Raw genomic sequence first — 16,484 nt, forward strand, 5'->3', positions numbered from 1 at the left:
GGTTTTTTAGAGAGAAAAACTATGTTTCAGCAATGCCCTACTATAAATGTTATTCTAGTTCTAAGTGCCTTTAAATATTTGTTGTTGGATCTCAGGTAAATGCTATTCTGTTAATGTTCTTGTTAGTCTGTGAGGGTGATATTTAAAAATGGGGGTCACGCCTTTTCAAAAGACTTAAAGGTGGACTTCACAGATAGGCAACTAAACAAAAAATTCAGTCTCGATTGAAGTTTCAGATTTCTCTCTGGAGTTAAGTAGGCCAGCTCTGAAGAACCCTCAACCTGGTGAGGTGACCCAGATCCAGTCGATCAGCTTAAGCTGACCCTCAAAAAGACGTTGGCTCCTGAGAATCTCCAGCCCTGCTCCAGCCACACCCCGGAAGCTGGCTGGTCTAGCACAGCAGAAGCCTGAGGAATCGCCAGTCCAATAAGATAAACTTTGCTATCGGACTGGCAAATGTTGCCCCAGAAAGCTAGGAAACAGCAAAAGTTCCTGATTGCGCTAACCTTCCTCTTATGGATAGGATGTTCTGTTGGTATTAATTGCCTCTAATCTGGGCATGGGATTTCAACACAGCAAAAGGTAAGGGGAAATTATGCCTCTACCACCAGACTCTAATGGGGGGGTCTTCGAGTGGCCACTAGATGGCCCACCAATTTGGCTAAGGTTAGTAATGTAGAAAGAACCATGGAGGCGTATTGCACTTATACGCCCAAGGATCCTGAACAAATTGGCTGTCATTCTTACCTTTGTAAACCAGGCAGCGCCAGATATTAGAAACCCTAAAAGAGACCTTTACCAAATTTTCCATGGAGACTGGTGGAAACTGGGCAGTTCTCCTTCCCTATGCCCCTTGCAGGGTAAGAAATTCTCCTTACACCAAGGAGGGCTATGCTAGGCTTTAGGGGAACAATGTTATTTCTATGCCAGTAGCTCAGGAATTGTACAGGATAGTCTAGCTGTGGTTCACAGCCACCACCAGAGAGGAAAAGAACGAGGAGCCAAAACCAAAATTGGTGTCCTTTTAACGTTTGGCTCTTGTATCATTAATAAGATCATAGCATTTGTCAAAGAGCAGGTAAATGCTATTCTGTTAATGTTCTTAAGAGCATGTAGCCTTAAACCAGAACAGTGGTAACATAGCTGACCCAGGATTGGGTCAGTTACAAGACAGATGGGGGAATGTAAGGACGCAGGTCTGAACCAAACTGACTCTGACAGGTTTCAGGTTTCCCTCTGACCTTGAAGGCCTAAGTGTCAGTTTCTCAGAATCATTAGACAATAGAAGGGCACACATTGTCCAAGGCAGGAGGGACCACCCTTGTAACACCCAATCAGGAAAGGCCAGCTAACCCCCTTAACATTTCTAAGGGCAAGCCTAGAAGGCTAGTCACTGCCCTATGTGAGGGTCCTGGGTCCACTCTGAAATTGGTTAACACTCTAAATGTTGTGATTGGGTCTCGCCAAAAGTAACAATGTATATGGTTAAAGTTACTGTCAATAATGATAGGTGATAGTGATTGGGTCACTGTACCTGTGTCACAATTTCCTGTAACTCCCCCTTCCCAAGCCCATAAAGGCCCTACCCTGCCTTTGTTCGGGGCTCTCAGCACGGATCCACTGCGCTGGTAAAGTCTGTGAGCCCGAGCTTAGGCCCGGCCAGCCTAAACCCGTAATAAAGCCCTTTGCTTTTGAAGAAAAAAAAAAAAAAACAAGAAAAAAAGGTTTCATTTTTATCATTTAACATCTGAAATAACTAACATTTCTTTAAGCTTCCCCAAAACTAAGTGAAATGCAACAAGTTACAGTCAAGTCTCCATTCTTCCAATAATGAATGGCAACACGAACAAGCCCGTGCAGATAATGCAGAAGCTCTTTTGGTTTGAAAACACGATGTAATTTTCATACAGAAAATACATCTTTCCAGTGCTGAATGTCAAATGAGCCTTTCTTCCTGATGTACCTTCCCTCCAGCAGGCAGTGGGAAGAGGCTGTCAGGTTTCCAAGTGACAGGGGATGCTGGGAATCACTTGCAAAGTAGATAACCTTCTTATCATATATCACAAATCATGCTATACATTGAAAGGAATGAAGAATAAGCCAATCTCTTTAGGGAAAATAGTCTAGACTCATTGGTGTGAAGAAACATACATGCATCCAGTTACATAAGATCTCAGTCCCCAGAGCACAGCCAGCAGCAAACTGCCTTCAGCAGTTGTATGACTGATGTAAATATGCTAAACAGTGTTATTTTCAGTGGTGTATATTTTGTCATCTGTTTGGAACTCAGAGGTGAGTCTTGTGTAGAGCATTCAAAAGAATTTATTGTGAATACTAAGCTCTTGTTTTTATATTAATCATGAAATCCATTAATTTTTAATGGATGTTTAGTATTAATCTCTTAAAGTATATACTTTAAGATGTTCTGGGTTCATTTTAAAATTTTTAGACTAAAACTTTTTAAAAACTAGGTTAGTTTTCTCTTGCTCTTTATTTATAAAAAAAAAAAACACCTCATCTAAGAGTTGTAAACTCATCAATTCTTGGCCATTGACTTTTATTTCTCTTTGTTCCTATATGTGCTCTCTGTTTTTGTTCTTGTTGATGGTCTCCACGTGTTGCACTGGATTTCCCCTTCAGGGCTTGTTAAGCCTGAGGGACATCCCAGAGAACATTCTGACTCAACAAGCCTCTCTTACTCTGTGGGGTTACAGAAGATATGTGATTGGCTACCCACACAGCCTCTGAGGACAGATATATTGTGAAACTTCGAGGTGCCACTTGGCAGTACCCAGTGTCATCTTGAAGTGGGATCATTAGGGCAGAGAACACAGAACTGGTCAGGCAGCTTCAGGCTGTGACCAGAGACCTAAACTGTCTTTAACATGGCTCTTTCTTCCGCGGTCCCAGGCTTTACCTAAGATCAAGGATCAAGGGCAAGAGACTAGGTTCATTAGACTTGATCAATGCTTCATCTCATATTCGTTTTCTAGCTTTTTCAGAAAAGGCGATTGTCTTCCAGAGCTTTCTCCACAAGTGTGTAGCCATAGAAATGAGTCGCCCAGTTGGCAGTATCAGGGCTGACCCTGTGGGATCTGTTGGTTGGGTGACAAACATCAGCCTGTGTCCTGACGTCTAGGGTGCTAGACAGAGGAGAGGAGACCCTTGCATTCATTAACCGGCCCAGTTCTTCTCTGTATCCAGCCTATGACTACTAAATAATAATCTGGAATGGGGTGCTTGGCTGGCTTAGTCAGTAGAGCATGTGAATTGATCTCAGGGCTGTGAGTTCGAGCCCCACATTGGGTAGAGATTACTTAAAAATAAAATCCTTAAGTAGAATAAACAGTCTGGAGATGAGGAGAGTGATTTCCCTGGGGACCTGAGAGTCACAGTATTTACAGTCCCAGCGAGGCAGAAGACAACTGCTCAGTAAGGTACCACATGGGCTAAATGTTCAACTTTGCTTGGGGAGACTTTATAAACTTACGTAAATGTCCACCCGGACCGAAGTTTCTTCTAAGTTAAAGGTTGACCTCTGACTTTTTTTCTTTATTTTCATTTCAGTTTTCAGTTTTCTGGTGCTTTCCATGTTCTTGATATTTACTTATGAGTTTTTAGAATTACCTTTAAGAAAATCTGTTCAGATTTCAAATACTAGCACAATAATGCCACTTGCTTCATTAAGTTTTGGGCGTTTTAACCTCAGAGCAAAACTGGTAGAAAACCACCAGGTTTACTACAATGACATGTGGTCTCTGCAGAGATGACAAATAATGGCTGTTTTTATATGAAGAGCCATTGATCGTAGAGGTCCTAGAAAACAGAAAAGGAAAAAGTCATGGTTACTTTTGAAGGAATGAAGTACTGGTGTAAAAGACTGCTCAAGGAAAGAAATATGCTCTAACATGTGGGGTCGGAGTTCTGCTGAATGCCGGGAGCACGGCAAACCATTTTTACTTCTTCCTGAGACGTGCTCTGGGAACAAAATGGACATTTGTTGGGAAGCTGCAGGCTAGTTTGGTTCACTTCCTTTTCTGGGACAAAAGACTACCATTCAACGCAGAGTCCTCAGGAGGTTATTCAAAACTGAGTGATTCAGGCAGTAATATTTATTCCATTTGAATTCCATTTGAATGAGTTTATTGATTCCTTCATCTGGGAAATAAGCAATCCAGAAGAAACAGGGGGCATTTGTGGAGGCAGTAACCCGAGTCTTCCAGGTCTTTGCTGTAAATCATAGGAAGGGATATGGTCTAAATTGCTCCCATTCGTAAATGTTTCTAGGCCCTTTGTTACGTGAAAAATTACTTATCTTCTAACTCCTTGTTCTATCTTTCATTAAGCTACGACAGCCTAGTGGCTAGCAATAAAGAAAATTGTACTAAACAATTAGGGGAAAAAGTTTTCCCAGGAGACTAGCTAAATGAAAATACGTTGGGCTTTGTAATCAACGTGAGCTGAGAACGGTGTTATTATCCGAGAGGCGGTCTCCTGGACTGGCAGACCTCGGACGCCGGCGCTCGCTGGGAACCCGTAGCTGTAGGGAAGACAGCTGTGATTAATGACTCCCAGCACCCCAGGAATATGGAACAAGAAGTGCACTTGCATTTCCGTTTACAAAACAAAATATACCTGGCAATAAATAATGCCTTCCACCTTGATATTTTTCCCAGACTAATCCGATTCATTAATCAAACTAAGCCATTATTCTAAACCCCAAGGCTTAATATGCTACAAAAAACATTCCCAGTTAATAGTGAGGGAGGATTGATTTGTGATTGAGATGTGGAAAAGAAAGATGGTCTTTTGTTTCCTTTAGTTCCCCAAAGCTTGCTGTTTAAAACACATACAAAATTTCTATTTTAAAACCATCCATTTCTTAAGCTAATAACACCTGATTGTTATTCAAATAGCTACCTATATCCAAAGGGCACAACCTTGGTCTGTGTTTGTGTCCTCTTTCCCCTAAATACGTACATAGAAATCCTAACCCCTAAAGTGGTCATATTAGGAGGTGAGACCTTCGGCTAATTAGGTCATCAGTAGGTCATAAGAACTCTGCTCTCAGGAGTGGGGTTGGTGCCCTTATAAAACGGGCTCCCGGGTGATTTCTTGCTTCCTTCTGCCATGTGAGGAAACAAGGAGACGTCTGAATCCCAGAAGAAGAAAAGCTCTCACTCAACCATGCTGTCGCCCAGATCTGAGACTTCAGCCCCCAGAACTCTGAGAAATAAATTTTTGTTGCTCATAAGCTCCCCAATCTCTGCTATTTTTTTGTAACAGCCTGGACAGATTAATAAGACAGATTCATAAGAACTACCCTCAGAAAATGTAGAGGAAGCTGGCGTTTTCATTTATAAGCATGTGAAGATAGATGAGAGAATGGAACAGCCTAACATAGGACACATGGGGACTCTCAGTCTGGCTGACGTGAAAAGGACTCTTCGTAATCTTCCTATTTTCTTGGCTGAATGTTGCAGTGTGCTGCCATCACATTACATATTTTTACTCTCTCTAAAATATTAATTTCATCCCTTTACTTTAGGAACTGCTTCTTGTGGTATAAGGAATTTCTAATTACCAAATTCTTTCAAGAATCATTAAATTTGGAAACATGTATAAATAATCCTAACTATTTTTGTAACTCTTGGTCCAGTAATTCCACTTCTAGTAATCTGTACTAAAAAAATAAACAAGCATAAGGTTGAATAAGTTTGTGTGTGTGTGTGTGCACGTGCACGCATCTCAAGATGTTCATCACAACATTATATATTACACACACACAAAATAAAATACAGTAATAGAGAAATTTTTAGATGTTTCAAATCAATTTTAAATAAGATTTTTTAAAAACTGTATGATAGAATATTAAACACTTACAAAAATTTTGTTTTAGAAGCTATTAGAAAGTTTGGCTCCCTTAATCGTAAAATCCATATGTAAAATCGTGTGTTACAAAATCACCTATATGTGAATTTTAATGTATTTGTAATGTATTTGCAAATATTATGCATTTTTTAATCAGAGGAATTATACCAAAGTGTTAAACTTGATTATCTCTAGGTGATAAGATTCCAAATAATTTAAAATTTTTTCTTCCTTTCACTATTTTCAAAGTTTTGTCTTTTATTTATTAATAATCATAAAAAGTATATAAAATAGGTTAAGTCAATGAGTACAATTATAGAATAGAAAAGCTTTTTACATAATTATCATATACCTCATGCAGCCTATTATTTATATGTGGAATTTAAGAAACAAAACAAATGGGTAAAGGGGAAACAGAGAGAGAAACAGACTCTTAACTATAGAGAACAAACTGATGGTTACCAGCAGGGATGTGGGAGGATGGGTAAAATAGTTGATGGGGATTAAGAAGTGCACTTGTGAAAAGCACAGGGTGTTATATGGAAGTGTGGAATCACTATATTGTACACTTGAAACTAATGTTACACTAACTGGGATTTAAGTAAAACCTTTAAAAAAAGGAACAAAATCAGGATGTCCCCTCTCACCACTCCTTTTCAACAGTATACTGGAAGTCCTTGATAATGCAAGAAGACAAGAAAAGAAAATAAAAGATCCACAGTTTGGAGAAAAGAAACTAAACTGTCCTTAAAAAAAGATCATGTATTTAAAAAATACAAAAGACTCAACAAAAACTCCTTGAGCTAATAAGAGATGACAGCAAGGTTGCAGGATACAAGGTCAATATACAAAAGTAAATCACTGTCCTATATACCAGCAATGAATAGGTGGAACTTGAAATTAAAAACACAATGCCATTTATATTATCCCCCTCAAAATGAAATATTTAGATACAAATCTAACAAAATATACACAAGATCTATATGAGGAAAACTACAAAACTGATGAAATAAAAGAACATGAAATGGAATGTTCATGGATAAGAACATTCAAATTTGTCAAAATTCCAGTTCTTCCCAATTTGATATGTAGATTCAATATATTCCCAATTGAAATACCAGCAAATTATTTTGTGGATATATACAAACTGACTTTAAGGTTTATATGAAAAGGCATAAGACCCAAAATAGCCAATGCAATATTGAAGGAGGAGAACAACATTGAAGGACTAACACCATCCCACTCCAAAATTTATTATAGAATCACCATAATCAAATCTATGGTATCAGCAAAAGTATAGTCAAATATATCATGAAACTCAATAGAGGGCCCAGAAATAGACCCATATAAATATTGTCAACTGATTTTTGACAAAGGAGCAAAGGCAGTACAATAGAGAAAAATCGTCCTTTCAACAGATGGTCCTTGGGGCGCCTGGGTAGTCAGTTAAGCATCTGACTTTGGCTCAGGTCATGATCTCAAGGTTCGTGGGTTCAAGCCCCGCATCAGGCTCTGTGCTGACAGCTAGCTCAGAGCCTAGAGCCTGCTTCAGATTCTGTATCTTCCTCTCTCTCTGACCCTCCCCTGCTCGTGCTGTCTCTCTCTCTCTCTCTCTCTTTCTCAAAAATAAATAAAGACATTAAAAAATTTTTCAACAGATGGTCCTGGAACTGGATATGCACAGTCACAAAACTGAATCTAGATACGGACTTCTAACCTTCACAAGTATTAACTCATAATGGGTAATAGACCTAAATGTAAATCATGAAAGTATAAAAATCCTAGAAGATAACATAAAAGAAAATCTAGATGACTTTGGATTTCTTGATGGCTTTAAATAATTGATAAGCTGGACATCACTAAAATTTAAAACTTCTACTCTGTAAAAGACTCTTCTACTCTGCAAAAGAATGAGAAGACAAGCTACAGACTGGAAGAAAATATTTACAAAAGAGATATTTGATAAAGGACTGCTAACTAAAATATAAAATTAATTCTTAAAACTTAGTAAGAAAATGAACAACCCAATTTTTAAAATGAGCAAAAGAACTGAAAGATATCACCGAGGAAGATACACAGATGGCAAATACCTAATGAAAAGATACTCATATGTCATTAAGGAATTGCAGATTAAAACAGTGAGATACCAGGAAACAATGAAACCAAATGGCAGTCTACAGAATGGGAGAAGATACTTGTAAATGACATAACTGATAAAGGGTTAATATCCATAATCTATAAAGAACTTATCAAACTCAACACCCAAGAAAACAAACAGCCCAGTTAAGAAATAGGCAGAAAAAAAAGAAAAGAAAGAAATGGCGGAAGACACGAGTAGACATCCAAATGGCTAACAGACAGATGTTCAACATCACTCATCATCAGGAAATATAAATCAAAGTCATGATGAGATTCTACCTCACACCTGTCAAAATGGCTGAAATGAACAACACAGGAAACAACAGGTGTTGGCAGGGATGCAGAGAAAGGGGAACGGTCCTGCACTGCTAGTGGGAATGCAAACTAGTGCACTGAATTTGGAGAACTCTTGGAGGTTCCTCAAGAAACCAAAAATAGAACTACCCTACGATCCAGCAATTGCACTATTAACTATTTATCCAAAGGATACAAAAACACAGATTCGAAGGGGTACATCCACCCCAATATTTATAGCAGCATTATCTAGCAATGGCTAAACTATGGTGAAAGTCCAAATGTCTATCTACTGATGAATGAATAAAGAAGATATGGTATGTATTACAATAGAATATTAACCATTAAAAAGAATGAAATCTCTCAGGGTGCCTGAGTGGCTCAGTTGGTTAAGTGTCTAATTTGGTTCAGGTCATGATCTCATGGTTTGTGAGTTCAAGCCCTATATTGGGCTCTCTGCTGTCAGCACAGAGCCTGCTTGAGATCCTCTATCTCCCTCTCTGTCTGTCCTACCCCCATTCTCTCTCTCTCTCTCTCTCTCCCTCCCTCTCAAAAATAAGTAAACATAAAAAAAGGATGAAATATTGCCATTTTCTATGATGTGGATGGAGCCCTAGAATATATTGTGCTAAGTGAAATAGGGCAATCAGAGAAAGACAAAGACCATATGATTTCACCAATACATATAATTTAAGAAATGAAAAAGATGAACATATAGGAAGGGAGACAGAAAAGAAGAGAAGGATATAAACCACAAGAGACTCTTAATGACAGAGAACAAACTATGGGTTGATGGAGGGAAGTGGATGGGGGATGGGCTAGATGGGTGATTAGTACTAAGGAGGGTACTTGTGATGAGCACTGGGTGTTGTATGTAAGTGATGAATCACTGAATTCTACTCCTAAAAGCAATATTGCACTGTATGCTAACTAAATAAAAATTAAGTAATAATGAAAAAAACCAATGAGATATCACTACATACCTATTAGAATGGCCAAAATCTCTAACACTTACAACATCTAATATTGGCCAAGATGTGGAACAGGAACTCTCATTCACTAGGTAGTGAACATGCAAAATGATACAGCCACTTTAGACGAAAGTTTGGTCATTTTTTATAAATGAGTTGAAAACTTATATCCACACTAAAGCCTGCACACAGCTGTGTATAGCCACTTTTATTCATAATTGCCAGAACTGAGAGCAACTTAGGTGCTCTTCAGTAGGTGAACTGGATAAATAAACTGTGGTTCATTTGCTAATATATCATTAAGGATTTCTGTGTCTAAGTTCATCAAAGATATTGGCCTATAGTTTTCCTTTCTTTTGGTATTTTTATCTGACTTTGGTATCAGGGTAATGCTGACCTTGTAAGATGAATTTGAAAGTGGTTTCTCTTCTTCAATTTTTTGGAAGGGATTGAGAAGGATTGGTGTCTATACTTCTAAATGTTTGGTAGAATGCCCCAGTGAAGCAATCTGGTTGTGAACTTCTCCTTGCTAGAAGATTTTTTGATTACCTACTCAATCTCCATACTAGTTATAAGTCTGTTTAAGTTTCCCATTTTTTCATGATTCAGTTTTGGTAGGTTAAATTTTTCTAGGAATTTATTCATTTCTTCTTGGTTATCCAATTTGTTGGTGTATAATTGTTCATAGTAGTCTCTTAAGATTGTTTTTTCTGTGGGGACAAGCACTGGGTGTTATATGGAAACCAATTTGACAATAAACTATTAAAAAAAGAAATTTTTTTCTGTATCATCAGTCATAATGTCTCTTCTTTCATTTCTCATTTTATTTATTTGAATGTTCCCCCCTCTTTTTCTTAAGAAACTAAGAGTTTGTCAGTTTTGTTTATCTTTTTAAAAAAACAACTTAGTTTTTTTGAATGTCTCTACTTTCAATTTTATTTATTTAATTATAATATAACTCTAATCTTTGATGTTTTCTTCCTTCTGCTAACTTTGGGCTTGGTTTGTTCTTCTTTCTCTATTTCTTTGAGGGGTAAAGTTAGCCAAGAGGAAGCCGCTAGACCTTCCCTCACTACCAAAATTGTAAATTCAAAGTAATTTTGCATTACTGGAAGGGTAAAAGTTCAAAGTGTCATCACCAAAGACTTGAAAGATTCCCTTGAAAGATGGTGATTTCCAGAACATTCCCATTGCATTAATCTATTTTGCCTTTGCAGAAAGCAGATGGAATTCAGGAAGTGGTTGTACATTATTGTAATCAGCTGGTGATTCCAGTTGTTGGTTTTTTAGGTATGTTTCATTGTTGGAGCAAATCAACACATTCCCAGCACATGGTACATAGTTATTGAACTTGTTACCGCATTTTTTAAAAATCCAAAACTATTAACAAATATCATCAGGGACTCTCTGCTTTTGGATGGCAGGGCCAATAGCACAACTTCAAAGTCCTACCTCAGAGCTACATCAGATCTCTGATGCTATGCCATAATCTAGTACTCAGGGATGACTTCATAGCACATCTTATCACATAGTTTCATTACATTCATGATACCATGCCAATTGGTGAGCAGGAAGTAACAGCTACCCTAGGAAAATTGTTAATAGACATGCAATGCAAAGAGTATAAAATAAATCCCTGAAAATATAGGGGCCTGCCATCTCTGCAAAATTTCCAGAGGTCCACTAGTCTAGGGCATGTTGACATATCTTTTCCAAAGTGAAGGAAAATTGATGCGTCTGGGCCTCCTAAGAAAGTGACACAGTGCTTAGTGGGTCTCTTTGGATTTTGGAAACAAAATATGCATCGTCTATTTTGCCTTTGCAGAAAGCTATCACCCAATTCACCTAAAAAACTAGAAATTTTTAGTGGAGTTGAGAAAGGAGTAAGTTCTGCTACAGATCTAAGATGCTGTGTAAGCTACCCTAGGGCCTGAGCTGTATATTGGTCGGGGTTCAATCAGAGAAGCAGAATACTCGTGTGCACATACATAAGTACATGTGTATATTTTTCAATACAAATTATATATATACCTCAGGGGTAAAACTCTAAAGCTTCTAGAAAAAAAAACATAGACAATCATTGTGATCTTAGAAATGGCAAATATTTAACAGACAGACAAAAAATAATAATCATAAAATATATTTCATCAAAATTCAAAGCTTCTGTATCAAAAGATCATTAAGATGATGAAAAGGCAAGCAACACTTGGGAGAAAATATCTGCATCCAAATATCTCACAAAAGATTCGTGCCCAAAATACATGAAGAATTCCTCCTGCTCGGTAATAGAAAAACAAATCATTTTTTAACTGCAAAAATTGAAAAAGATGCTTTACAAAACAAATTACATGATTGTAATTATACAAGTGGCCAATACACACATGAAAAGATGCTAAATATTGTTAGTCATCAGGGAAATGCAAATTAAAGCCACAGTGAGATACCAATTTACACTAACTGGAGTAGCTAAAATTAAAAAGATGGACAACATTGTGACAAACGTCACTCTTCTACATTGCTGCTGGGAATACATAAAGATAAAACTTCTTTGGAAAACAATTTGTTAGTTTAAACATATACTTATGGAGTATAACTTAGCAATTCAACTCCTAGGTATTTACTCTATGGAAATGAAAATATATTCATAAAAAAATCTGTTCAAGAATTTTCAAAGCAAGTCTTCCAAAATAGTCAAAACCAAAGCAGAAACAAAATAAAGCAAACAAACAAAAAACAATTAAGGAAGTTAATGGCTAAACTATATTGTGGTATATCCATACAATGAATTTCTACTCAGCAGTAAATATGAACAAATTACCGTGTAGCAGTTATCTTGTGCTGTGTAGCAAATCACCTTGAAATGTAGCAACTTATGTTGTATGTAACTGATGATCCACTGAATTCTACTCCTGAAATCAGTATTGCACTTCATGTTAACTAACTAGATTTTAAATAAAAATTTGAAGGAAAACAATGTAGTGATTCAAAACAACAAAAATTTATTATTTCTCACAGTTTTGTAGGTTGACAGTGCTGTTCTTCTGCTGGTCTTGCCTAGGCTCACTCTTGCATCTATATTCAGCTGTTCCCTAAATTGGGCTGAAAAGGTCCAAGATGATTTTACCCACCTTGTCCAAGGCCTTGATGCTGCCTGTGGGCTAAAGCCACCTTAGACCTACTCCACATGGCCACTTTATCTGGAAGGTCTTCTTATCCTCTGTGCTTTCTCTGTCTCTTTATGAGGCCTCTCTCTCTTCTTGTCAGGACAGCCTGGACTTCTTTATGTGGATGCTGGGCTCCAAAATTTAAAGTGGAAACCATCAGCTTTCTTAAGGCTTGGAGTCAGAGGTCAACAGTCAAAAGTCAGAAGTCAGGGATACCACTTCCAATCAAGTCACAAAAGCAGCCCAGTTTCATGGGGCTGGAAATAGACCCATTCTCGTGATGGGAAGGGTAGCAGTGTTACATAGCAAAGAGGCAATGTAACAGAAAAGTGAGTCATTGAGAGGCTATTTTTATGAATATAACATGACGGTACATACAACAACATGGATTAATTTCCAAAACAACACTTTGAGAGAAGACATTCACAAAAGAGTAAACGGTATATTATTCCATTCATATAAAATTGTAGAATAGGGAAAATTAAGCTATGGGGCAGTCCAGTTGCATCTGGTCATGGGGACAGAGGTGTGAAGGTTGGTTGAAAATTGGGACAGAGAAGCTTTCTGTAGGACTTAAATTTGCTATGAATTTGAGGTTATCTTTATTGATTTTAGTATTTCATGTAGAATCAACGTATATAATCTTTCTTCTTTGTTCATATAATTTCTCCTCTATTAATTAGATTAGCAAAATAATTGAATATATTATATATTACTTCTATCAAAGTTTATTTCTTAGTGAATTACTATGCTCTGAAAAGTTTTTTGTTATAATTTGCCTTTTGGTGTCCAAAACATGTCTATTTATTTCATTGTCCTTCCTTATTGCTTTTTTTATAGCCCATCAATTTTTGAGTCTAAAATCAATAGAAAAAATGAGAAATGACTTGGAGTTTCCCCCCCAAATTTTGAAGTTTCTAGAGGAAGTAAGTGAATAAGTGAATCTATGTTTGTACATAATTTGAATGAACAGAAAATCAGTTTTTTCCTTTTACTACCAAGCAAAAGAATTAACTTAAAAAAAATTTTTTTAATGTTTTATATTTAGTTTTGAGATAGAGAGAGAGACAGTGTGAGCAGGGGAGGGTCAGAGAAAGAGGGGGACACAGAATCTGAAGGCCCCAGGTTCTGAGCTAGCTGTCAGCAAAGAGCCCGATGTGGGGCTCGAACCCACGAACCGTGAGATCATGACCTGAGCTGAAGTCAGATGCTTAATTGACTAAGCCACCTGGGTGCCCCCAAAAATAACTTTTTTAAGGGAGAATTTTTAAATATACATAAAAGCAGACAGACCAGTATAATGAACCCATGACCAACCCTAGGAAATATAAACAGGCTAGGCTTGCCCCATCTGTACCCCTAGGCCCAGAGCTGTTAGGGATGGGCCATCTTTTTACTCTTCCTCTTCAAAAATTATCTAAGACAGCATGTGTGTTTAATTTATTCTGTCAACTAGATGAACCTGAAAAGAAAACAAAACTGTTGCTGAAATACCAAAGTAATTAATAACGTCTGGTCCTGAGAGGCAACTTTTTACCAGATGAGATGAAGAGAAGGAGCAACACATGTTACATATTCATTTTTTTAAAGAGTTCACACAGCTCTTGGTCCTCAACTCATGACCGCTGTGTTGCCGTACAACTGACAGCAAATGTTGTTCGATGACAGGTTGCAATTGTCCAGAACATATTTGCTTGGTAGAAGAAACTCACAAATAGAAGATTTTCATGGGGCGGGGGGGAGCTTTAAACTGCTCAAAAAATTCCTTTTTGTATCACTTATGCAACATTATTACCAGTGATGAGAATATATTGCATCTAGTGTAAGATCTGTGTTGGTGGAGTGTGTGTGTCTGGTTTACCAAACAGTTCATTTTGTACATATTCTCTCATCATTTCAATTATTATTATTCTTATTGTAAAATGTTTGGATAAAAAGTCACACTTATTTTTTTTCATTTTGACATTTTTTCAAACCCTTGTGCAACAATGGATTAAATTCAATAATTAGGTGATTTCCATCAAGTTTCCATTATTTGAGAACTTCATTTTTCATTATGACCTCTGTGGGAACAAAACTTTTCCACTTAAAGTTTCACAACTATAACTACTTGTTAGCACTCTAGAAATAATATTGAATTGTCTTCTTTCTTTCAGGCACTGGTGCTGTGTGTTTTGTTTGATTTGCATGTAAAACAAATAAACGCCACCTCATTATCGGTATGCAGTCTTCATGACTTGAGCATTCCGAGTACAGTCATTCAGCCTGAGCCCTCATTTTATGTAATTGTGTCTGTCTGATTGAAAACCGTTTACAAACTATTAATGCAACCTTTAGTGTTGGTCTAGGCTAGTCAGGATCTCAAAATAATTAAACCGTTTACTTTTTTCTTCTCAAAATATTTTTGTTTGAGATTCCTTTTGTTTATTTTACAGTCTTCAGTGCTCAGTACATATTAGGAACACAATTTTGAAAAGAGTCATTAGCAATGTGGTAATTTGTCTTGCCTTTTGTAACAGCACAATGAAAGAAGACATGACTCTTAATGAAATCAACTTCTTCATCAAAATGAAACTGCTGTTGACCATCTAGAGTGTGCTGTTGAGCTTACAGTTTCTCTCCGTTTACTTTCCATCATCCTTTTTTTTTTGTCCTTTTAAAAGTAGTGTAGTTCTCATAAACATATTCATCTTTTCTGTTGTCATTTTTTGTTACATTTGTTTGCTTCTTTGGGCTATTTTGGCCCTTTTCCTTATCTTTATGATGAAGTTCATGAGAGATTTCAGTTTCCCTGTGATGTATTAAGATAAATTGACCATTTTAAAGCTATCACAGTCTTCTTTTTCCAGAATAGTTTTTTGACTTCTAGTAGGATAATTCTTTCCATTTTATTTAAATTTTGATACATTCAATGACTCAAGAAAAAATGTCCAAAATTAATCAAAATGGAAGATAAGCAAAAGTACAACTAAAATGCATATTTAAAATTGCTCCTACATTATCTAGAGCAATATGAATTGGTAATCAAATTACTCCTACTCTGTACATTGACTTGTTGATGGAGACATGTAGGAATTTTTATCACTGGAACACTATTTTTTCTTCAGGTCATTTTACTACATTTGCGGCAATTTTGTATGTGGTCTCACTATATCAGTGTCAGTGTTATATGTTTTTTCACCTGGAACTACTGGCAGGACAAGATGCATTGGGCAGGCTAATGTACGACTGCATACATTGGGGTGCATAAAACACGAGCCTCACATGTAGATATTCTGGACGCACATGGTTCTGCTACAGTTTTGCTCTATAAACACAGGAATTCCTATAGACTCTTTCTTGCCTGATTCCAATCAAAAATCTATAAAGTAGGGGTGCCTGGGTGGCTCACTTGGTTAAGCGTCCGGCTTCAGCTCAGGTCATGATCTCACGGGTCGTGGGTTCGAGCCCTGCGTCGGGTTCTGTGCTGGCAGCTAGCTCAGAGACTGGAGGCTGTTTTGGATTCTGTGTCTTCCTCTCTCTCTGACCCTCCCCGGCTCATGCTGTCTCTCTCCGTCTCTCAAAAATAAATAAACAGAAAAAAAAACTTTTTTAAATCTATAAAGTATTTAAAATTGTATATTCTGAATGATTTAGATTATTCCTAATAAAACTTCCATTTTACCTAGATATTGTAGAGAACCAAATTTTCCACTAACAATTTTGCATGTGTGATCATTGGAAGAAGTTTCAGCAGACTGCTCCAAGTCCATACATTCCAAGCCTTGTTTCTCCTGCACAGTCCTCGTATCTGGGGCTGAGTGGATAGGGCATGTTCATATTGCAGCTTAATCTGTGGCCCTACACTTCTGTTGCATGTGGAGGAGTCAGCTCTGGGGACAGTAGTGGTATCCCTGGAAGTCATCCCTATACCTGGACACCTAGCAATAAATAATATAATTCTGCTGAGTTATATAAATATCTCTCCAAAATAAACAATTCCTCAGTTCAGCTCCCTTTAGTTTTCTCTCAAAACCCATGCCATTCTTTTTTTTTTTTTTTTTTT

The sequence above is a fragment of the Suricata suricatta genome, chromosome 7, assembly GCF_006229205.1.
Source record: "Suricata suricatta isolate VVHF042 chromosome 7, meerkat_22Aug2017_6uvM2_HiC, whole genome shotgun sequence".
NCBI classification, from domain to species: domain Eukaryota; kingdom Metazoa; phylum Chordata; class Mammalia; order Carnivora; family Herpestidae; genus Suricata; species Suricata suricatta.